The following is a 26,393-nucleotide window of genomic DNA, read 5'->3' on the forward strand; positions in this document are numbered from 1 at the left end:
CTAATTATATATTTTTTAATGTTTTAGTCAAAGTTTGATATGAAATTAGATGATGATTATGTGAAGAGCTCTGTCATGTCAATTATGTCAAAGTTATCAAGCAACCATCGACATAAGGTTCATTTGCACTTTAAGAAATTCCCAAGTGATATTGTGGCACGCCAAAACAAACCAACACAATATAACTTGACACAAGAAAATTGGGAACAACTTTGTGATTTGTTTAGCGATCCTGAATATCAGGTACGATTACTGTATTTTGATTTATGTGATTCATAATTTTTTACTCTTTTTTTATTTCTATAATAAATTATAAATTATGTTTATAATTGAAGAGAAAGTGTGAAACTAATGCAAGAGTTAGAAGAAATGTCAAGTTAACTCCTAATCAAAGATCTCGGGCTTTTGTCGCTAGCCGATATGCTATGGTAAGTTGGACACTTTTAATATTTATTATAAAGTTTATTTTTAGTTTAAAGTATAATTTTTATTTTTGAAATCATATAGCGCAAGGATGATGAAGAACCAAATAGGATTGATTTCTTCAAGGCAACTCACACACAGGTTGGTGAAATGATTCACATGAAAGAATAAAAGGTGGACCCACTGGGTTCCTCAACCTTGGATTTGATATCTACAGATTCCGCAAATCGTGAAGATTTCCCCCTAATTTTCTTGGCATTAGAATTCAGGTCCCCACCTGTGATTTGAATTTCTAGTTTGGGATCTTTTGAAGAATTTTCCCTCTTAATTGGAAGCAACTTATCATGTATGCACAAAGGGAAGCTAATGAAATGTTGTTTATCAGCCCCATCTCTACAGGGTCGTGTCAAGGTTTTCGGGGGCCCAGTACAAATTCTTATAAAGGGCCCTATTTTCTAGATATATTCGATTTTGGGGCAACAATAGTGGCGTTTGTTTGAAAAAAATGTCGCAATAGGTCCATCTATAGCGGTGTTTATTGGAAAAACGCCACTATATATACTTTTTTTGGGATTTTTTGGGGACCCTGTGCAATAATAGTGGCATTTTTATGAAAAAACGTCGCAATAAGTCTATCTATAGTGGCGTTTATTGAAAAAATGTCATTATATATATACTATTTTAGGGGGCCATTTATTGGGGCCCTGCGCGATCGTGCAGTTCGCGCCGCCCCAGCCACGCCCCTGTATCTCTGGATAAACCCCAAAAGCTAGGGTGATAGGTGACATGGTACCAAGCAGAAGCTTTTACAAACTTATCTTCTGGGCTACTGCTAACCTTCTCATTCAACCAACCTTTTGCTTCTTTTCTCAGTGATTTCACCGCTGCAATGATGGTCTCTAAATCTACGCTTCGATCATAATATTTGGACAGTTTCAGGATGCATCCATTGATGATTTTGGCCTCGGTTTTTACCCCAAATCTAACCATCAGGCTAGCTAGCTTACGGTCATACAGACGCTTGTAATGCAAGGCGTCGTTGACATGAGCTAGATACCCTTCAAATTCCAATGTCGGGGTCGTAAGAAAGTTTCGCTACCGATCTGGTGAAATGTTTAGCAGTACTGACCTCGGCTTCGATGCTTTTCACCTCATGGTAGAGCCGACGATCACAGATTGGGACTCATAGGTTAACCTGTCAGGCTTTTCCATGAAATCCGGGTATTCACTGATGCGTAAACGACTGGGTATATTGGCCGGAATGCCGGTTTTAGGGAAGTCAGCCGCTTTGGACGATAGCTTGGCGAGCGCAATACATTGCTCGCTCATTTCCATTGATGGCTCCTTGTCCGCAAACACCGTGTGGGCATTAGAAATGATGCCCAAGCTGTCGTTTATTATGTAGTTAGTGAAATATTATACCACATCCTGCACATACAAGTGTATGCATTGAGTTATTTAGATTCTTCAAGATTTATATCGCATATGTATCAGACAATTTTAATATATATATATATATATATATATATATATACACACACACACACACACACATACACACTTATATCGAACACTAACCCGAAACCTGATAAATGCAGACATGTTTCATGCAATGCTGGTATTAATGTTAATGATTTGAGCAAATACCTCCATTGTGACATCACGATCCAAAAGCTTAGTTGGTTCAGCACGATAATCCATGGGCACAAAATTGCAGGGAGGAATGAGATCTTCATCCCAAGAAACGAAATACAGATCGCCATCAAGATCACTACCGGATCATTCATTTGGATGGGGTCTGTTTGATCATGTAGCCAATATCAGTAAAACAAGTATTTTGCAATCGAGAAAGTAAGTTCCTTGGACTCTTTCATTAGTTTAAAATATTCGTGTTCAACACATATTTAAATACGGATCCTCAAGTATTTAAAAAAAGTGCATTCGAGTATTGGAAAGTCATACCTAGGGCCTTTTTGAGGGAACACAATGCAATCCACCATGTGATGCAGGACCACAACATCCACAGCCTGTTGAACCCGTAGGTCTCCAGGCTGCAAACAAGGGTTTTTAGCAATTGCGACCTTCCCCTCGATGATATGGCAATTTCGATTTGATTGACGATCGTTGAATGTTAATAACGTCTCACTCGAAGATTGCCTTGATTTAGAGTCGGAGTATTGCACAAAAACCTGACCATATTCGAGTGTCCCGGTTTCATCCAGACACCCCATTAGAATCCCTCCTTTCTCAATCAAAATTCTTGTTCTTGTCCTCAAATCGAGCAATTTTGAGGCACGAATCGTTCGTAACATCATTGAAAGGAAAGGTTCAGAATCTGGTTTGTAACCGCACAAAATCATTTCTCTTAAGATTTTTACAAGTTCACCATGGCATATCCTATCCATTGCCTCCCTTGCCTTTTCTGGATCCACCAAAATTGCATCTAATTGAGCTAAAAACTCTTTCTGCTTCATCTCAAAAACACTATCCTTGACCCCAATAGTCGACATAAGGATGATTATTTGCCGGTTAAGGTAGCAAGGGTGAAGTTTGCTCCATGACAAAACATCAAGACTTGTAGAGTCCGCGTCAAACTTCTGCATACTCTCTCTCAAGGATAATTTCGCCGAAGATGATGGATCGACAGCTACGACTCCTTTGTAACCTCCATATTAAATTTGAAATGTGGATGGTGTGTTTCTCAATCCACATTTCCTAGCTACTTCCCTGGCTAGTTTAGTCGATGTTTTCCCAATGCCATCAAAGAAATTATACTTAGTGTCATCATCGATTTTAACTTCTATATCTGGAATTATCTCGATTTCGTTCTGGCTCACTTGCAAGGTCTTGGGAAATAAACCGAGTACAAGTAATTTCCCTATAACCAGATTAGTGAGAATGCGAAATAAAAGCAGAAAAATAATACCCGAAATTGATAACGGAGTTAAGCCAATTGTGCTTACGTCTCCGGACTGCTGCAGATCTTTTACTAAGAGAGAAAATTTACAGGTGTTTATAAAACACTCACTACTCATAAGAAATCTCTCTAGTATTGGGAGAAAGAAATGATTTTTGGGATGGTTTTGAAGATAAATGAGATAGGGTATTTATAGTTGAAACTTAGGGACTAATCTTTGAAAATACCCTACAGTGCAATGACTAAAGTGAATTTACCCATTCCTATTTTCAACAAACATCTACCAAACTTTGAAGAACATTTTTCAAAGAAACATTTACCAAACTTTGAAAACTATTTTCAAAGAAACATTTACCAAACTTTGAAAACCATTTTCAAAGTTGGTTGCCAACCTTTGGACTTTTAACAATCTCCCACTTGAAGACTGATTTTAATATGCCTTCACACCTCGATCGATGCAGCGGAATTTCTAGTCTTGTTATTCTTGCATGCCAACTGAAGCTGAACACAACTTCAGTTTGTCCGTGGTCACCGTCTTTGTCAACATGTCTGCCGGATTTTGAGCTCCACTGATCTTTTCAAGTTTCAAAATCTCATCTTCCAGAAGAGACCGAATAAAATGATATCGCAATTGTATGTGCTTTGTCCTGGAATGAAAAGACGGGTTATTTGCTAGATGGATAGCACTTTGACTTGTCGCAATACAAGACATTATTTTCTTGTTTCTTGCCTAACTCTTCCAAGAAACTTTGGAGCCAAACCATCTCCTTGCTAGCTTCCGTAACAGCGACATATTCTGCTTCAGTTGTGGAGAGAGCAACTATCTTCTGTAGTTGAGAAACCCAACTCACTGCAGTTCCTCCTAGAGTATAGACATACCCTATAGTGCTCCTTCTGATGTCAATATTTCCGGCTAAGTCAGCATCTACATAGCCTGTCAAACAAAGTTCTTTGAAGCTATCGTCGAACCTCTTGATGTAGCAACAATGATCTGCTTGGCATCTGGTAAAACAACTGCTACTCATGAAGCTATCGAACATCTTGTACCATTGTCTAGAAGTTTGTTTTAAACCATACAAGCTCTTCTTTAACCTGCATATCATGTTTTTCTTGCCTGTCTTTATGAAGCCTTCTGGCTGCCTCATATAGATTTCTTCCTCCAAATCACCATGAAGGAAAGCTGTCTTTACATCTAACTACTCAAGATGTAAATTCTCTGCAGCTACAATTTTCAACACCAGTCTGATTGTGGACAGTTTTACGAATTGAGAGAAAATTTCATTGTATTCAATACCTTCTTTTTGCTGAAAACCTTTGACAACCAATCTTGCTTTGTAGCGTTTTCTCCATCATGCTCTTCTTTGATCTTGCAAATCCACTTGTTGTGGAATGCTTTCTTGCCTGGTGGTAATTCAGCTAATTCCCACGTCTGATTTGACATAAGTGAGTCCATCTCATCTTTCATGGAAGACTCCCACTTGACTGAATCCTCCACTTGCATTGCTTCATCATAACACTCTGGTTCACCATTATCAGTCAGCAACAAGTAGTGCAAATAAGGAGAATACCGTTGGGTTGGTTTAGAAATTCTGGAGGAGCGTCTTAGTTCCGGTGTGCCTGGTTCTTCTTGAACTGCTTCAGGACTGATCTGAACATCACTTCCAGAAATCTCCTCGAACTCAGCAAATTCCTTTGTTTCAGCTTTGGTATTGGAGCTGCTTGATTCTACAGTTGACCTGTCTTTGTACATCACATTCTCATTGAAAATGACATCTCTGCTTCTGATGATCTTCCGATTTTCATAGTCCCAAAACCGGTAGCCGAACTCATCACCACCATAACCAACAAAGACACATTTGTTGAACTTGGCATCAAGTTTACTTCTTTCAGCAGAGTTTATGTGTACATAAGAAATACAACCAAACACTCTTAAGTGTGAAAGGTTTATTTCTTTCTTGCTCCAAACTTCCTCTGGTATTATGCCATCCAAAGGAACTGAGGGCCCATGGTTGATCAGGTAAGCTGCAGTGTTGATAGCTTCAGCCCATAGAAATTTGGGCAATCCGGCATGTATCCTCATGCTTCTGGCACGTTCATTCAGAGTTCTGTTCATGCGCTCTGCTACGCCATTCTGTTGCGGTGTCATGGGAACTATTGTCTCTATCTTGATCCCATTATTTGCGCAAAATTCTCTGAATCTACAATTTTTGTACTCTCCTCCATTATCAGACCTTAACCGCTTGACTTTCAGACCAATCTCATTTTCCACCATGGCCTTCCATTTTCTGAAGGTATCAAAGACTTTTGATTTTTTCTTCAGAAAATAAACCCACACCTTCCTTGTAGAGTCATCGATGAAGGTGACATAATATAATGAGCCTGCAAGAGATGGAACTGGAGAGGTCCCCATACATCATTATGAACCAACTCTAACTTTTCAGCCTTGGGTGTCTTACCAATCTTTGCAAAGCTGACTTTCTTTTGTTTGCCAAAGATGCAATCCTCGCATAGTCCGATATCTACATTCTTTAGATCCGATAACTTCCCCTTTGACAAAAGTGTCTTCATCCCTTTCTCGCTCATGTGACCAAGCCTTTGGTGCCATAGGTTTGATTTTCCATCAGCATCTGCGGCTGCAATAATATTCTCTAAATTTGAGGTTATATAGAGAGTACCAGTTTTCTTACCACGAGCAATGGCGAGTGCTCCTTTGGTAATCTTCTTCACAACCTGAAAAGGTTGTACTATATCCTTCTCCATCAAGCTGTCCTACAGAAATTAAATTCCTTTTGAGTCCAGGAATATGTCTCACTCCTGTCAGCTTCCAGGTGGTCTGGTTTGGCAACTTTAATCGGATGTCTCATTTTTCGATGATCTTCAAGGTTTCATCATCGGCTAGATGAACCTTCCCAAAATCACCACTGACATAGTTCTCCATGATTTCTCGGCATGGGGTGGAGTGGAAAGATGCCCCTGAATCCAAGATCCATGATTCAATCAGAGTGTTGACGCTTAGAATCATGGCATCACCTGTCTCCTCTGTCATGTTGGCAGATTCCTATGCACCGGTATCTTTCTTCAGTGCTTTACAATCTCTTTTAAAGTAACCCTTCTTGCCACAATTATAACAGGTAAAATATTTCTTTCCTGTTCTTGATTTGCCCCTTCTGGATTTTGATCTGCCACGATTTAAATTTCTTTCTGAAGTTCTCCCTCTGGACTCCATGTGCAAGGCTGAGGAGGTTGATGCTTCACCCGATTCTCTCCGTCAAATTTCTTCGCTCAGTACTAGATCTCGAACATCGTCGAATTTCAATTTACTATTTCCCGACGAGCTACTAACTGTTGTACAGTAGCATTCCAACTGTCTAGTAGAGATGATAAGAGAATTAAAGCTCGAACTTCATCATCGAATTCAATTTCCACTGAACTTAACTGGGTTGTGATTGTGTTGAGTTCATTTAGGTGTTGTGTCATCGATGCCCCTTTCGTCATCTGCAAATTGAATAATTACCTCATCAAGTGCACTTTGTTTGAGGCTGATAGCTTCTCATACATACTGGAGAGAGCCGCCATAAGACCCGTCGTGATCTTTTCCTTTTCTATGTTGAAAGCAACATTGCGGGATAACGTCAGTCGGATAACTCCGAGGGCTTGTCTGTCGAGAAGAGCCCAGTCTTCATTCTTCATGCCCACTGGTTGCTTTCCTGAGAGATGTTGATATAGATTTTTCTGGTACAAAAAATCTTCGATCTGCATCTTCCAAAAGCCAAAGTCCGCACCATCGAACTTTTTAATTTTCACCTTCCCTTTGTCTGTAGCCATCGCTCCCACTCGAATCTGGTTTCGTTTGGATCGTTTCTGACAATTCTTGCGAACCACCGTGTATTAGAACACCTTCGTCGACAAACTCGTATCGCCGACAAAATTTTTACTGTTCACGAAATTTACTATTCACGTGAATAGTAATAAATAGCAACGACTAAAGTGAATTTACCCATTCCTATTTTCAACAAACATCTACCAAACTTTACCAAACTTTGAAAAATATTTTTCAAAGAAACATTTACCAAACTTTGAAAACCATTTTCGAAGAAACATTTACCAAACTTTGAAAACCATTTTCAAAGTTGGTTGCCAACCTTTGGACTTTTAACACAAGGTTTCCCTAGATGAACTTAGAGACTGGCCTAATCTGGTTGCATATTTGGCCACATTCCTTATGACATGGATATGACCCATTTTCTCTCGTATCCCCTCAGCAGTAAGCCCAGGCTTTGAGGCAAACATCCAAATGGAGTTATCTCTTAATTGACTTGTCGAACAAGCAAGAAACTAGAATTTCTTGTCTCCAATAAGTATACCATTTCTGAGAGTCGACAATATCCTCTGATGATATATCCGTGTAGGCTTTCCATCAGTAACCGATGTACTGGAAGACAAATCAGACGAATGTATCTTTCCAAGCTCCTCGTCAACAAAAGAAACTCGAAGAAAATTGTCAATATCTTTGATATAATTTCGAAGAACACGATTGGAGAGATTGATATCTGGACCGCTGAAATAAACCTTAGAAGGTGTCACTTGAATTCTTCTTACGGCTACCAACCCTTCAGGAAGAACGGGAGGTCTAGGAGGCTTGTTGCGGTATTCTTTGTATTGTTCATTCAGCCATTTAACAGGCTCATAGCAACAGTCTTTAAGGCTGAACATTTTCTCCAGCGCATGTTCGATGAACACGGTATCGATCCGATTGGGATCGACAGACTCGAAGAACCGGGAATCGAGTGCCTTGGGAGAAAGAAAACCGTTTTGGACCAAAGAATTGACTTAACAAGATATTGTAGGGTATGTGAATGGCTGCAGGTGGGTTTATGATGGGAACGAGATCAGTGTTGGATGAAAAGGTTGATCCTTCCTGGAGAAGGAAATGGTCTTCTACTTTCTTGTAGAACAAATTGGGATCGAACTTGGGGATTTGAACTGATCGAGGAATCTCCAAACATATTGCAAAAGATTGGCCAATGCAATTTCCTGGTGTGAAATCCACTTCCCTAACCCATTGTTCATCCTCTGCAACTTCCCTTGAGGTTCTCAGAGCTGATGGATCTCTCTCATAGATCTGGGGGGGCTCCCAGTAGCTAGAATATATGATACAATGAAGTCAATAATCATATTTATTTTTTATTTAAATCTAATGAGTTTTACTTCTAGTTTTAAAATATGTTGAATACAATAAGTAGGAAAATGCAATTATTTTTATTAAAAGTTTACATTTTAAATAATTTTGTCTTTTTTATTAAAAAAAATTGTATTCGAAACTATCCAAAATAATATAAACTATTATACTGATAAGATTAAAGTAATAAAATAAATATTTTTAAAAAATAAGAATACTATTATTAAGTAATGCAATTATTCAAACTAATATAAAATTTTAACTTTATAAACAAAATATTGTAAATTAATAATTTTCAGAAATTCAATATTTAATGTTAACAAACAATATAATTATTTTTGTACTACATATTTTATTCTTAGGAACGTATACCGTAAATTCTTTATAACAAAAAATAAAAATTGAGGAATAAGTCAGATTGTAGCCTTTATATCTATCCAATTTTTATTTTAGTACTTACTTTTTTTAATCCACATTTATACTTAAATTTGTCTATTTATTAAATTAGTATCTATTTTTTGGCCCACACTATACAATTATGAGAAATTGTAATATATATATATATATATATATATATATATAATTGTAAAATTTATAAAAATTCAAATCATTTATAACAAAATATGGCATCAGAAAAGTAAACAAATTCAGTTACTAATGTGGATAAAAAAGTTTAGGTACCAGTATAGAAAAAATGAATAAGTTGTAGGATTAAAATATGAGTTATTCCAAAAATTTACTATATAACTTCTTTCAAAATATATTTACCTAACAACACATAATTCTAAAACATGTCATCCAAGTCTATTCACGAAAACATTTGTAAAGTATCATTTAGATTCAACCATGAGGCAAAAGAACATGGATCCAAATTAAAGCAATTAGTTTGAAACATACCTGAATAACGAGACATTTATTTGTTTGATCAGGAAGATGATGCAACATAATCCGCCAAACATTGTCATTGAACAATTCGAGCTTGTAATCCACTGAATAATAAGATAGAAAGAAGTATAATTTGTCCATTTTTTAACCATATTTGAAAGAGACATGAGGTTGGTTCCAAAGAACATAAAACTTGTCTCCAAAAACCGGATAACCGAAATGCAACATCAAATCGTTGATACTGACGAGATTGAATTTGGGCTTGGGTTGTGGGATAATGTTGTGTTTCATCGGCCATACTCTCAAATAAGAATCATTGTGCCATAGTGCTTGGCTAGCGGTCCATGACAAGATTCTGTCGACATCGTCCTTGTTTTTTAACTGGACTTTGGCGTGTGCTCTGCCGCCTTCTCTTTGCCCTACTTTCACCGCTTCCACGCTTCCTTCACCGGTGTAATTCTCCACGAAGTGTTTCACTTCCTCTACTGTCAAGGCTGAACCAAATCCGAACAACTTAATTGTCTTCCCATTTTCCTTCCAACTCTATTTTCACATTCAAAATTCAATTATCTTTGATATTCCAATATCATTTCAAATAAAGACCATATACTAATATTTCATTCAACCAATCATTCATAATTATCTTTAGCTTAAATTCTATTAATCAAAACTAAATCAAGTTTATAGTTATATACTATTAACTATATACGTTATTTGAACTTTTTACTTTGAATCAATACTTACACATATTATAGTATTTAAATATTTGACTCTGTATATAATTTACGATTGTATTTAACTTTATTTGTATATTTAACACATTTAAATTTAAAAGTATGATCTTTCATTAATCAAATTTATAATTTATTGATAAAAAGATATCATTTTGATCATGATTAATATCAGGCTGTAAATCTAATTTTTGGATAACCTCACCCTTTTTCCTTATCAATAGATGAATAAAATCTTTATATTTTTATGTATTTTACGATTGTATTTAACTTTATTTGTATATTTAACACATTTAAATTTAAAAACATGATCCTTCACTAATCAAATTTATAATTTATTGACAAAAGGATATCATTTTAATCATTAATATTAGGCTCCGAATCTAATTTTTGAATACCCTCACCCTTTTTCCTTATCAATAGATAAATAAAATCTTTATATTTTATGTATTTTTACATTATAAATTTAAGAAACATATATAATGTCTATATCTGAAATAACATACATTATAAATTACAACTTCTGTTATGTATATATATATATATTCGAATAAAATATTAATTTTCTCTATATAGCTATCAGCTATGAGCCTCTGGCTAACAAATTTGATGATCAAATTTAAATGGCGCTAAAGAAAAAGTAAAAGCAATTTCAAAATCAAATAAAAAAATATAACAAAAAAAAAGAAACAGAGTCAGGCAATATGAATTGAGAAGAAAAAAAAATACAGCGAAAATCAATTATAATAGAGAAAAAAAGAAAAGGTGAAAAAACTAATGTTTTTAAAATCGGACCGGATATTGAATCGGTGAAGGTACTGGTTCACTGGTTCAACCGAGTTCAACCGCAGTTGAACCGAATTTTATATAAAATAATTTTTTTTAATTTTACATAATATTCAAAGCAATATTAATATATATGTAACACTTTTTTTAAGTTTACAATATTAAAAGGTATAAAAATATCACAAGTCATAACATATATAAATTAAAAACCATAAAATCAAGTGAAACAAAATGATTCAAATCAACTACAACATAATATTTAAGGTAAAACATATTAAATAATAAATATAATTATATAACTATAATCAAAAAAAAATTGGGGCTTAAAAAAATCATAACAAATGATGTCATTTGGTTTAATTTTTTTTTAAATAATCCCACATGGCTAAGAAACATAGAAGAGTGTCCCAAAAGTTTAAAGAGTAAAAATATGAGAACAAAACAATCTCACATGGCTAAGAAACATAGAAGAGCATCCCAATTTACTTCTATAAATAATAGAGGTAATTTGACATTCAAAATCATGGAGACTTTTGGTGAGTATAGAGCGAACTATTCTTTCGCTTCAATTGAGCTCAAATTTTAGGCTTCAATAGAAATTCTAATTTTTTTTTGAGTTCGAGCCTTTTCGAGTTCAAGTTTTAATGTTATATTTCGAGTTCGAGTTGAACTTGATAATTTTTAGCTCGTGAGTTTTTGAGTCGAGTTGAGCTTACTTTTAAAGTTTTTGAGTTCGAGTCGAACTCAGCAATACTCGAATTTGACTTGGCTCGTTGAACAAATGACGTTGTTTGGTTTAATTTTTTTTAAAAGAAAAAAAGTGAATCGGCGATTCAAACTGGTTTTACCGGTTTTCAGCCGATTCACCCCGGTTTTACCGGTTTTCAGCCGGTTCATTACCAGACCGGTTTTGTGAGGTAACCGGACTGGACAGGCCACCGGTTCACGGTTCAACCAGTTGAACCGGCCGGTCCGGTCCGGTTTTGATAACCATGGGAAAAACTCACCAAACTGACAAAGAGTTATTGCAATAGAAGAATAACGAGAAGAACCAAAACACGGAGAAAGAGAAGAATTCAAAGAGATCAAAACAAACAAAAAATATCATAAAAATTTTGAAAAACAGAGAAAAATCAATCATAGTAGAAAGAGAGAGACTTACCAGACTTCGAAAGAGAGAGATATTATAATGAATTATGGGAAGATTCAAAAACACAGAAAGAAAAAGGTTGAAAGAAAACATTAGAACAATGAAAACGAAAAAGGAGATGATAAGAGAATTAAGAAGATAATTAAAGAAATTATCAGAATTTGAAAAGAGAATCAACAAGGTTTACGAGATTTTAGAGGATGAAAATCAAAGAACTGAATGCATAGAGATGAGATGAAATTGTGACGCCAAAGAAATTTATATTGAAGTAAAGATGGAAGGGAAGGTTTCTGAGATTCTATGCTTTGGTTTGTTTGGTTAATATTATAATGTTTTGCTAATGTCATGGAATATGACGTCATGCTCCCTGGGTACTGCTCGTCTCAATTATTATTATCATATTTGGATTTATTATTTGGTCAAATTCTAATACTCCATTACCATTTCTAAAATTACGTATTCAGACCCTATATTATAAATCGATAATTTCTATTCCAATAGTTTTCAAATTTTGAAGTTTAAGTCCTGAACAACTAAATTTGTTAAATCAGGTAATGATCAGTAATATTTGGAAATAATAGATTTAATTATTGTTTATTGATTCGATCATATTTATTACAATTATGTAAAATTGCTTAGACAACAAGAATTCCATCGCAAATTCGGTGATTCTTTACCAAGGATGAAAATTATGCTTTTGCTTTGAGACTCGAATTTTACTTTGCTTCGCTTCATTAACTTGAATACTAAAAATTCGGCCAAACTTGGGCAACAAGTTAGTGGATTTCTCAGTCAAATGTTTGCCTTGCCATCAAGCTACACTTATCCCATTGCATCGGACTGAGCCACTCGATACCAGACTTTTGTCTGTAAAAACCTGGCAGCAGGAGCTGAGTCACTCGATGAAGCGACACGAGTCGTCGTTGTAGGAGCTCCGCTCCAGTTCTCTGAACCGGAGGCATGTTTTCTCTCTGCATGAGTTGTCAGTAATTTTAGGCAAATTAGCAATATTTTAAAAATCGGACCGGACATTGAATCGGTGAAGGTACTGATTCACTTGCTCAACCGCGTTCAACCGCGGTTGAACCGGATTTTATATAAAATAATATTTTTTTTAATTTTACATAATATTCAAAGTAATATTAATATATATGTAACACTTTTTTTAAGTTTACAATATTAAAAGGTATAAAAATATCACAAGTCATAACATATATACATAAAATCAAGTGAAACAAAATGATTCAAATCAACTACAACATAATATTTAAGGTAAAACATATTAAATAATAAATATAATTATATAACTATAATCAAAAAAATAAAATTGAGGCTTAAAAAAACCATAACAGATAATGTCATTTAATTTAATTGTTTTAAAAAAACAATTCTACATGGCTAAGAAACATAGAAGAGCATCTCAAAAGTTTAAAGAGTAAAAATATGAGAACAAAACAATCCCACATGGCTAAGAAACATAGAAGAGCATCCAAACTTACTTCTATAAATTATAGAGATAATTTGACATTCAAAATCATGAAACCTTTTGGTGAGTTCTCTGAACCAATACCGGAGGCTTGTTTTCTCTCTGCATGAGTTGTCAGTAATTTTAGACAAATTAGTAAACATAAACAAATAATTTCTTACAATTAAAATATAATTACTGTTCAGTATATTGATAACAGTGTTTTGTTTTTCGCAAACGGTACCCCATACGTATTAAATAACCAAGACATATGGTTTGATGGTGGGTGGATTAAGGTAGCTTATGCAGAAAGTACTCGTACACTATTATCCATTAGTATATAATACTAAAGAAATATAGATGAAATACATAAAAAATCATTGGACGAATACCGTTTTGATCAATAAAATTCTAAAATAATTATCATACTATTAAAAAATAATCACTACGGTATTATAATAACTTAAAAAAATAATACTCGTTTTTTGAAAAATTTACCAACTTTTAAATTGACTTAAATCTTACTATTACTTGTGAATTTTTTTCTCAATGGCATTGTCTGGGATGATTCCGCTCCTTGTTCCGCCGTCCATGGGCTTGCCAGGGACCACCTCCCCTTCTTTGATCTAGGCTTTGAGTTGGATATCGAATGGTCTGCTGATGAGCAGTGTGTGTTGGAAGAATGCCTTGAAAAAGATTTTTCTTTTTAGTCAAAATTCTAAGGGGCTGACCAAGCAAAGTAGAGTTTGGTTCAGATCAAAGAGGCTTAGAATATGTTTTTGTTGTATCAACAAGTCAAACCTTCATGAACTTGGCTCTTATATATTGTTCAAAGTGCCAACAATTGAATTCTCAATATAATCCTTCATGAACTTTTCATATGACCTTATGTACTTTTCTTACGTCTGTATCAAACTTATAATTCAATCCTCAATATAATCCTTGTCACACTTGATCATTTAAACTCCATCCTTTTTATTTCCTTATTCTATTATTTTTCCATAAATCAAAATCTCCTTATAACATAGGTCATATCTTTTTCTTCATACTCTTGTACTCTTTTCATATCACTTATACTTATCCCTGATTACCAATCTTTATCACATCTTCTTAATTTTGATAATCCACTTTACCTACACAACACTTTATTCTTATATACATTCCTTTTTATTAACTTTAACTCTTATATCCATCTGAATCTTCTTTCAGACATGTGAATCCTTATTTCCTTCACTCTATCACATTTTCATGATCAAAATACATAATCATATCCAAATCCACACCATACTTGGCTAGCTTACCCTGACATCATCTTCTAATCCTTTAATTCTAATACACTTATTATCACATAACTTTGTTAGTCAGCACCAGTTCTTCCAATCTATAGCGTAAACCTCGAACCATTCATAACATTCTTTCTCCTACACCATTCATTTTCTTTGTTCAAACTCAACATTCCAACTTCATTGTCTATAAATTAATCATCGATGTACACATTCTAAACTCTTCCGAAACAATATCCACATCACTGAATCTTCTATTATTCTCATGATAACATATGTTCACAATACTTTAACTCGACCGTATAATAACTAAACTACTTCATCTAACTTCTCCACTTTGGAATAGTGGAGATCCTCTAACACTATTCGACTGCATTTTCAATCTTCTGAAAACAATCCTTAACTTTTACAAAGGCGCTCTCTGAGGTGTCCGCTCTTCATCCTGCCTGGCCAGGGCAGGTGAATTGCTACCACCATCAGGTTCATTACCTCTCACTTTTATTCAAAAATTCTCATAATCAAATTTCTATTATATCCTACTAATTTTATTCTATTAGCAAGACAACATACTCCTTACACTATCATATCAGAAATTTCCCACTTTGTGTTGGCATGTACACATTTTAAAACTCCTTTGACTTCTGTTTAAGCCTAGAATCAGCTAAATCTTAGCTCTGATACCGACCCAGATACGAATCGAACTCGTACCCGACCCGAATACGAATCCGAGATGTCACATTGACTTTTCAAAACATTGACTTTTACAAAACAATTAAAATTTCAGTTTATATTAAAAACAAAATTTAATAAATTATATTAATTACAATAATACAATTTTGTTTACAAAACCAATCAGAGCAAATCTTGTTCAAATCTTTATTTACATATCAACCACTTCATATAACAAAATAAATATTATTCCATATTATTTTTTGATATGATCTTCGGAAAGGAGAGTTGACTTGTTTAACCCTCTTTGCTCCTTAATCTTCTCAGAACTACGTGTGAATATTCACACGCTAGGTCGATGATTTAGTGAGGCATATAACCATATAAAAGAGAACCCTAAATACTTAACAATGCATGAACACTTCATAATATAATATTACACACAACCATAGAATTTTTATATCATCAAGTGTATACATACCCATATCTCGTCATTATCATAATTAACCTCATTTCATATCATATATCATACAAAAGTATGTATTATCATGTAACAATACATACTACACATATCTCATTAGAACAATCATTCAACTTCTTATAATTATCAATATTATCCTTAATTCATCTTATCATCTAATCTGTATTTAATATTTATACACATATCATACATTTCAAACACAAAACACATAATATCACACAAGGCTTCTTATTTATGTCTTTATTTGCCCATGGTACACTTGTGATAACTAAATATATGTGAGTACATTGAGGTTGTGCACATATGTGTCACCACAGCTCGTATAAAATCCCACTAGGGGCACATAGAATTTGTCCCGAAGGACACATATTTGTCCCGGATGACCACATATTTGTCGGAGGACCATATATTATCCCGAAGGACCACATAAAATCCTCGACTCTTGATATGCTCACTATACCCTAGCTCTCATTTACATAACATGGGCATTATCATTTATTCTTATCACATATTCATAGTCACACAATTTTCACATAACTTATATCATTTCACATGTAGCCACATGGTCATTAACATATTCACATGGTTCATGTAACATTTATGTGGGCATTTAGATTAGTGTCTTATAACACATATCAATAACTTCATATCGCATAACATATAGTGCTAGCAAGATGTATAATACATACATGTAATCACATAACTATTATCAAATAATTATTCTATATTCTTTATGATCACCTTATAACCCATATATTTAAGCAGATACTCTTATACATAATTTAATATAATTCATATATCAATACAATATAGTTTATTTTGTAGATTTCCATAATCATCTGTATCATATAAAGCTTATACTAGTTTCATATCTTCACTTAGCTCAACTTCTCATATTTTGTTACCTAACCATGTATTCTTATATGGTTTCCTATGTAATTAGCATACAATCAATATTACATGTTAGTATATTAACTTATGTCAGTATTTCTAGCTTATGTCCAATTATCATTTTATTATCATATATCCATGCTACTTAACTTATCTCAGTCTTCATTTAATCACATAAGTCCATTATTAATTCACATAGATCTAATCATAACTTATACCTTGTTATCATTTTACCTAAATCATTATCATATAGTATAATATATGTCATATAGTTCCTTTAACTTAAAATATTTCATAGGATTCATGTTTACATGTCAATTATTCACATAAGTACTTAAGTCGATAACACATAGCTACGAAATTCCTATTACATGGTTTACATTTTGTTCTTATCTCTTCTCATAAACATATAGATACATAAATCCTCATTACCTAACTTATTTTACATTTCCATATAATCCTTTATATTTATAACACATAGCTTATACCACTTTCATAAGTCATTATTGTTTACATAACTCTAATCATATAACTTATATTCAGATTCCATCATCATCAAAGTTTCATTATATCATTTAACATAACTGATTACTCTGACATACATTCACATAGCTCATGGAACACATATAGTATCACATGTAACATATATAATAACATATGACACAGAAAAATCATATCAAGTATATGCTTGTATTCATGGATTCATGTACCTTAATATGGAAAATAGACTCATCGCAAGTCTATTCCATAGAATATCATACACTTAATATTAAGCACTCACCTGAGTCTCACTAGTCAATACAAACAACTATGACTCTTACACATTCTTGTAGCTTCGAATCATCTTAAACTTGTCTTCGATCGATATCTACACGAATATATGACTTCTATAAATATCGAAGTTTGAACTTTATAACCAATCAATAAAATGTTAGCTGAAAGAAACACTTAACTTATCATTTTATACTCATAGTATCGGTACTCCCCAATATATTGATATACTCTTCTATGGTATCGATACCTCCTCGGTACCGATACCATTTTTACATTCGATTTTTACAACTTGATAATGGTATCGATACCCCTTCAACAGTACCGATACCACCCTCTAGGTATCATACTACTTAAAGATTTCAACTAATTATATCATATGGTATCGATATTGTTCCTTCATTATCGATACCCCAATCTCAATTCTACTTATTTGCTTTGAAGTATCGGTACTAGATGAACAGTACTGATACCCATGCCCAGAATTATTTATTTAACCCAAAATTTTTCCAAAACTTACATAACTTCCACTCTAGTAATTCTCTCAATTCCTTGCACTCAAATATACTTACTCAAACTATCTTATATCACATAAACACATCCAAACATTTAATATCTCATTAGAACACTTGGAACTAAAAATCTTACCAATTTATCAACATGTTCCAAATTCATCCAAGAAAGCATACTCACCTTATGCAGAAGAACCCATGGTGGAGAGGAAGAAGAAAGCTAAAGAAGGCTCTAGATAAGCTTCTCCCATTTCTCACGTTTTTTATATCACTTAAAGAGGGAAGATAAAAATATTTCCTTTGAAAAGACCATAATACCCTTCCAATCATCCAACTTTGATATCAAGTCCTAAACAAAATTTCCAAAATGAATCCTACTTTTCAGGTTATTGTAATTAAAACACTAAACTTTGAATTCTTACAATTTGGTCACTGGCCTTGTTTTGGGATGTTACAGGCATATTTTCATGTCAATTATGCATGTATATATATATATATCCTTTATGTCATTCTTCCATACCAATTATGTGGGGTTATACATTTCCATTTAGCATCCTTTCATATCAATTAGCACGATTAAGCAATTAGTCTTCATCCAACTTGCATTATTGGCATCTTTCTGTCAAATGCACCATTGGGCATTTAGTCTTTTTACCCAAAGGTATTTAACCTTTCATCTAACTGACATAATTGACACCTTTATGCCAAAGGCATAGTTAGACTTTTAGTCTTTACTCAAAGGTATTTAATCTTCATCTAACTGGCATGATTGACACCTTTCTGCCAAATGCACAGTAGGCCATTAATCTTTTACTCAAAGGTATTAACCTTTCATCTAACTGGCATAATTGACACATTTCTGCCAATGCACAGCTAGGCCATTAATCTTTTACTCAAAGGTATTTAACCTTTCATCTAACAGGCATAATTGACACCTTTCTGCCAAATGCAAAGCTAGGTCATTAATCTTTTACTTTAGAAAATTTTTTACTCTAATAATTATTCACAATATCAATTAACTCTTTCAATTCATTATAAATTCTATAGTTTGGACACATAGTACCAATACAAAAATTCACAGTCTTATTATAATTTACGTGGGTGCACACACATACCAATACATAAATTCTTGAACTTTTTATGAATTTATTAGTTTTGCACACATAGTGACATTTGGTAATCACCATACATATAGTAAGCAACATGCATTTATAATTATCATAACACATAAGTACATAATTAATGCACTTGTAACACCCCCCAACCTGTACCGACCCGAATACGAGTGAGGTGTCACATTGACTTTTCAAACTTTGACTCTTAAAGAAAATCAAGGAAATTTTGAACTTTCATTAAAATAAAAAGTTGTTAACTTACAAAAGTTTAATCTTTTACTTTAGAATTTTTTACTCTAATAATTATTCAATATCAATTAACTCTTTCAATTCATTATAAATTCTATAGTTTGGACACATAGTACCATACAAAAATTCACAGTCTTATTATAATTTACGTGGGTTGCACACACTACCAATACATAAATTCTTGAACTTTTTATGAATTTATTAGTTTTGCACACATAGTGACATTTGGTAATCACCATACTATAGTAAGCAACATGCATTTATATTATCATAACACATAAGTACATAATTAATGCACTTGTAACACCCCCCAACCTGTACCCGACCCGGATACGATCCGAGTGTCACATTGACTTTTCAAACTTTGACTCTTAAAGAAAATCAAGGAAATTTTGAACTTTCATTAAAATAAAAGTTGTTAACTTACAAAAGTTTGACCATAACAATACAAAATCGATCAGAGCATTCGTAATTAACAAATTGTTTGCATGCCAACACACTAAATACAACAAAACATATACTTTGTCAATTACTTCTGATCTGATCTCTAGTAGTGATGTTGTCCTTGCCACTCCTATTTCTGATCTTCTTGTTTCTTGGTACCTAAGTGTAAATCACTTACACGCTAAGTCACAGACTTAGTGAGGCATAAAATGAACATATAACAATAAAATCTTGAATACACTACTATCAATCCATTATGACATTGTAATGTACATGTATCTACTAAACTAATACATATATAATTATGATATGCACAAATGAACTTTAACTTCTTATAAGAGTTTTCATTTAAGTTATCTTTGGATGCCCATGTATATTATTGAGAACAGGAGGTACGTTAGTACACTGAGGTTGTGCACAATGTTATCACCACATCTCGAATATTCCCACTAGGGAACTGAATATTTGTCCCGAAGACCACTATGTCCCGAAGGACCACTAATAAATCCTCGACTCTTGGCATACCAATTATACCTACAACTCTCATATTATATAACATGGGCTTAAATATGATTACATTTCACATTTCATATACCATTACTCACTTCTCATATAAACAAACCATTCACTTCACATGAACACATATGATCAATTTGTTTATTATTCATACATGGATTTGTTCTCTTATAATTGCATACATTCAATATATATTATATTAAAGCATTTAAAAGATATGCAAATACTTATTATAACCATAACATATGCATGTATATATAAAAAACAAAAAACATGAAATCAAATATAGGAAATAGCTTATCGCAAGTATTATTTCCATTAAACTATATCTATAATATACACTCACCTTAGCCTTGCTTGATTCAAATAAATTTTAGCACTTTATTTCTCAATGCTTCCCAATTCTTCGATTGATCCGGAATGGGATTAAGTTATATCTATATAATCATACATTGATACATATCAGTATTCTAATTGACATACACTAATCTTTTCTTTCTTAAACTAGAGAATAGTCTTTTTCAATTTCCCTTTGAAGAGATCGGTACCCACTATAGGTTATCGATACTCCCTTAACTGAGGTATCGATACCATGCCTAGGGATACCCCTATTGTATTCTGTGATTTTCGTTCAAAGATGGTATCGATACCATTCTTAAGGTATCGGTACCCTTGGTATCGATACTGTTCTTCAAGGTATCAGTACCCTTTGAATTCCTTTCTAAATTTAACCCTTGAAGTATTGGTACCTGTTGAATGGGTACCGATAACCCCTAGCCCAGAAATTACATTTTAAGCACGAAAATTATACTTCATAACATAACTCTTTAATACCCTTAAATCAAGGATACATACTCAAACACATTCCTAACCCTTTAACACATCTTTAACCTCAAATTCTCATCCATATGAGATCAAGAATCAAACTCAATCTAACACTTCATATTCCTTAATTCCCCATTGACAGTCAAATTGGTCTTGAAATCTATTATTATCTTTCTATGAAGATTCATTTAAGAACCTTCCATCTAAAATCCTTTTAACTCATTCATTTTTTGATTTAAGATACTTAAGCTTTCCTTAAGCTTAGTTATCATCTAATGATCATAAACCACCTTAAATTCAACAAGAATTAACTAATAAAAAACTCACATTGTTTGGATCTTATGTATGAAGAAATGAAGAGAAGAGAAATCTGGAACTTAATTTGGCATCTCTACATTTCCACGTGGGCTAATATAACCTTCTTCAAATTAATTATTTTACTATCAAAATAACCATTTTGTCATTATATTCCTCCTTTTTTGTAATTTGATCCTACACAACATTTCTCATATAAGTCCTTGAACTATTCATTTTCTACTTTAGTCACTAAATTCTAAAATTTTTATAATTTAGTCATTAACCCGGTATTGAGGATGTACAACACTCACCTAGTAATCCTCACTAATAAGATGTAGAGATGTCTTACTATTCAGAACTTTATCTTTTTCATTTTCTTGTTAGATTCAGGCTTGGTTACGATCATGTCTATGAAGGATAGTTATTCCACGGGAAAGAATGAGAGAAAAATAACTTAGTTTTTCCCCCTTTTCCCCACTTTAATACCTTATTAAATGATATAAATTCATTTCCCCTTCAAAGGACTAAAATGGCTTCTTTATTCATTCATTTATACAAATGGTCATAAACACTTTATAATCATTTCCTATCTTTTTATTATTTATACTAATAGTCTTCAAATTTTAAATCCTTTCAATAAGGTCACTAATATGATATTTGGGGTATTACAACTCCATGGAAACATCATGATCCAAAGCACAGCTGGTTCAAGACGATAATCCATGGGCGAAAATTACAGGGAGGATGAGATCTTCATCCCAAGAAATGAATACATATCGCCATCAAGATCACTGCCGGAGTATTCATTTGGATGGGGTCTGTTTGATCATGTAGTCATTATCAGTAAAACAATATTTAGCAATCGAGAAGTATGTTCCTTGGACTCTTCGTTAGTTAAAATATCCGTGTTCAACACATATTTAAATACGGATCCTCAAGTATTTAAAAAAAGTGCATTCGAGTATTGGAAAGTCATACCTAGGGCCTTTTTGAGGGAACACAATGCAATCCACCATGTGATGCAGGGCCACAACATCCACACCTGTAGAACCGTAGGTCTCCAGGGTGCAAACAGGTTTTTTAGAAATTGTGACCTTCCCCTCGACGATATGGCAATTTATGATTAGATTTGATTTTCACAAGATGACACAAAAACCATATTCGAGTGTCCCGGTTTCATCCAGACACCCCATTAGAATCCATCCTTTCTCAATCAAAATCCTTGTTCTTGTCCTCAAATCGAGCAGTTTTGAGGTACGAATCGTTCGTAGCATTATTGAAAGGGACGATTCAGAATCTGGTTTGAACCGCACATAATCATTTCTCTTAAGATTTTTACAAGTTCACATGGCATATCCTATCCATTGCCTCCCTTGCCTTTTCTGGATCCACCAAAATTACATCCAATCATACTGCAGCTCTTGTGTATGAACTCCAATTCTGTTTTATTAAGCTTTCAATTTTTTCCTGTTAAATTCATTCATAATTTGACGATGAATAGATTATAAGTGGATCGAAGTTGGATCTAACCTTGCATCATCTTCTGTAAGGAAACTGTGTAGAATCAACCCGGGATGCTCCATCTCCATCTCCGTCTAGTCATTTGTTTCACCACTAAACCATTAAATTTGAAAATTTTGGGCAATGGCCCAATATTCATGGTTGGGTCAGATTATCGATCCGAAAATTTTTTTTCAGGCCCGACAATCTATCTCATCAAGACAATGAGAAAGATTAAATCGTAAAAATTTAGTAAAGAAAAAGTTTAATTGGAGGTAGCACGAATAACTCAGGGTGAGTTTGGTTAAAGTAATATAAGATTAAAGCCAAACATAAGAATATCGACAGAAATGTATTTTTACCAAATTATCTTTTATATGTTTGTTTTTTAACAAGTTAAATTCTACTATAATATTACTATAAATAATTTATATATTTTCTTTAAAAATTTAAATTCCTAAATTTATATAATTTTTTTTACAAAATTAAAAGATAAATAGTTTAATAAAATGGTAAATTTTATTTTAACCCCTGAACTTCATATAAATTTCTAATTATAATTTTTTTTTTGTAAATCTAAAATAGTTAAAGATAATTTATATTTAACCTTCGTAGAATTTTTTTATTCAATAACAGAAGAATAATTTTTTGAAAAAAAAATTTAAGGACATTTTAGTCCAAAAGGCCAGGAATGTAACAATACCTAAGGGAATGAGTATTCATATTCCCGGTAATATACTCCCAAATATCTCTGTTGGGAATAACTTATTACCGGGGCTGGGAATATTTGCCAACTAAAAGGGGAATGACATTCCATTCCCCTGGTAATGTGAGATACCCTGAACCAAACGCCCCCTTAGTATCTCCGTCCTTGTTTCTCAACATCTATTTTCTTCTTTTAAAATACTTAAATTATTTTAAAATCGAGACTTTACTTAAAAGAAACGAAAGCATCATCCGATATTTCATATCCCATAGTCATGTATTAAGTAAAAATTTAATTATTATTTTGTATGGTATTCATAACATATAATAGTATGTGACGCCGGACAGAATAACGATTATCCTGCAGGCTAATTCCAACAGATGATTCACATGAGAAAATTTGCCCAAAAAACCAGAGAAAATATCTAGGGTTTAATATAATAATATAAAATCAAAAACAATGCGAAAATCAGTCCACAAGCTGGACTGTTATAGCCAAAATCGTCTTTATCCGAATTTTTCCAAAATAGAAAATCTCGAAAATCACTCTAAATTGAAATTCGAAATAAATTAAGCAATCTGCAAAAAATCCGGCCCAAATCGGATTTAAAATGACTTCCTAACTGACAAGCAAAATATTACCATAAAAAGTAAAAATAAATAAACTAATGATTCAGAGGGAAAACGGCAGAATTTGAGGTCGAAAAAAGGCCGTATGGAGCCATGCTCAATGTAGACAGCGTGCGCGTCGAAAGGGGCTTTTTGAATTGGGGTCTTATGCGCGATTCCGACACCCGTAGCCAAAGTTATGACCAAAATACTTAAACATACTCAAAACGGCCCCAATGAGTAACATATCACTCAACTCCTGCCTTTGCGCTGATCTGCCAACTTATGGTATCTCAGCGCCATCAATGTGCAATCTGACAGCTCAACATCATCTATCTCGGATCCTCCTGCATCAGTTACCTCGGGTTGAAAAGAACTCGTCCTCGAGTTCAAAGTAGATCCATCACAATCCACAAAATAAGGACTTAGCTGCTTCACATTAAAGACATCAGAAGTCTTCAAATGACTAGGAAGGCACAACCTGTAAGAATTATCATTGATCTTCTGCACGACCTCACAATGTCCAATCTTCAGATCCTTATGCTTATTATACTCGCCAGCAGGAAAATGATCACGAGTTAATACAGCCCAAACAAAATCACCAACATCAAAAAGTACCTGACGACGATGACTGTCAACCCGAGTCTTGTACTTGGTATTGCTCTCATGAATGGTCTGCTTCACCTGTTCATGGATACCTCGAAGATACTTTTCCATCTCATCTGCTTTAGGACTGAAACGTCCTATACGTGGAATAGGGGCTAAGTCCAGCCCCGAATGGGTTCTGACCATAGACAATTTCAAATGGACTTAAACCTGTGGTTCTATTTTTTGATCTGTTGTAGGCAAATTCTGCTTGAGGCAGTGCCAAATCCCACTACTTCGGCTTCGTTCATGCCAAACACCTCAAAAGGTTACCCAAGCTTTGGTTCACCACCTCGGTCTGGCCATCCGTCTGGGGGGTAGGCGCTACTAAAATTCAACTGTGTTCTCAGTTTCTCCCACAGGCTCTTCCAGAAATGACTGATGAACTTAGTATCACGATCTGAAGTGATGGATTGAGGAACACCATGTAAACGCACAATCTCCTTGAAATAAAGATGGGCAATCCGGTCAGCATCCATAGTCTTTCTGCAAGCTACAAAATGGGCCATCTTGGAAAACTTGTCAACCACAACAAAGATAGAATTCGAGGCCCTTTGGGTGCGGGGTAAGCCTAATACAAAATCCATGCAGACATCGAACCAATAAGCTTCAGGGACAGGTAAGGTAGTGTACAAGCCCGCATTGGTGAGAACTCCCTTAGACCGCTGGCACACATAACAATGGTCCACATAATGGGCCACATCACTAGTCAACTTGGGCCAATAAAAGTTAGAAGAGATAAGGGCCAAGGTCTTATCTCGGCTAAAATGTCCCTCATTATGAAGTTCACTTATAATTTGCTGCCTCAATGAACAATCTGGAATGCACAACTGTAATCCACGAAACAAATACCCATTATGCAAAACAAATCATGACGGTGACCCTCAGTTACCTCCTAAAATATCCTTCCAAAGGAAGGATCAGCTGCATATATATGTGAACGTCTCAAAGCCTGCAACTTTGGTACTCATGGTGGTGAGGAGTAAGGTACGACGGCTCAAGGCATCTGCGACGCGGTTCAAACTCCCTGCTTGGTGCCTCAGCGTAAAAGTGAATTCTTGAGAGTATGCCACCCACTTGGCATGACGTCTACTCAGCTTGTGTTGGCCATTGATGTACTTCAAGGCCTCATGATCAGTAAATAGAATAAACTCCTTTTGTACTAGGTAGTGACGTCAATGCTTCAGAGACTGAACTATGGCATAGAACTCTAGATTATAAATGGAATAATTTTTCTTTGATCCAGATAGCTTCTCACTGGAAAAAAAAAACCGGACGACCTGTCTGACTAAGAACACCACCAATGCCAACGCCAGATGCATCACAATTTACTTCGAACACTTTG

At 34.1% G+C, this 26,393-nt stretch overlaps 1 pseudogene; it reads right to left on the minus strand.

Annotated features, from left to right (window-relative positions):
* Positions 1-578: 578 nt before the first annotated feature.
* On the minus strand, positions 579-25,120 carry LOC120197344 (annotated as a pseudogene).
* Between the last annotated feature and the right edge of the window lie 1,273 nt (positions 25,121-26,393).

This window comes from Hibiscus syriacus, unplaced genomic scaffold (assembly GCF_006381635.1).
Source record: "Hibiscus syriacus cultivar Baekdansim isolate YM2019G1 unplaced genomic scaffold, ASM638163v2 tig00117048_pilon, whole genome shotgun sequence".
Lineage (NCBI taxonomy): Eukaryota > Viridiplantae > Streptophyta > Magnoliopsida > Malvales > Malvaceae > Hibiscus > Hibiscus syriacus.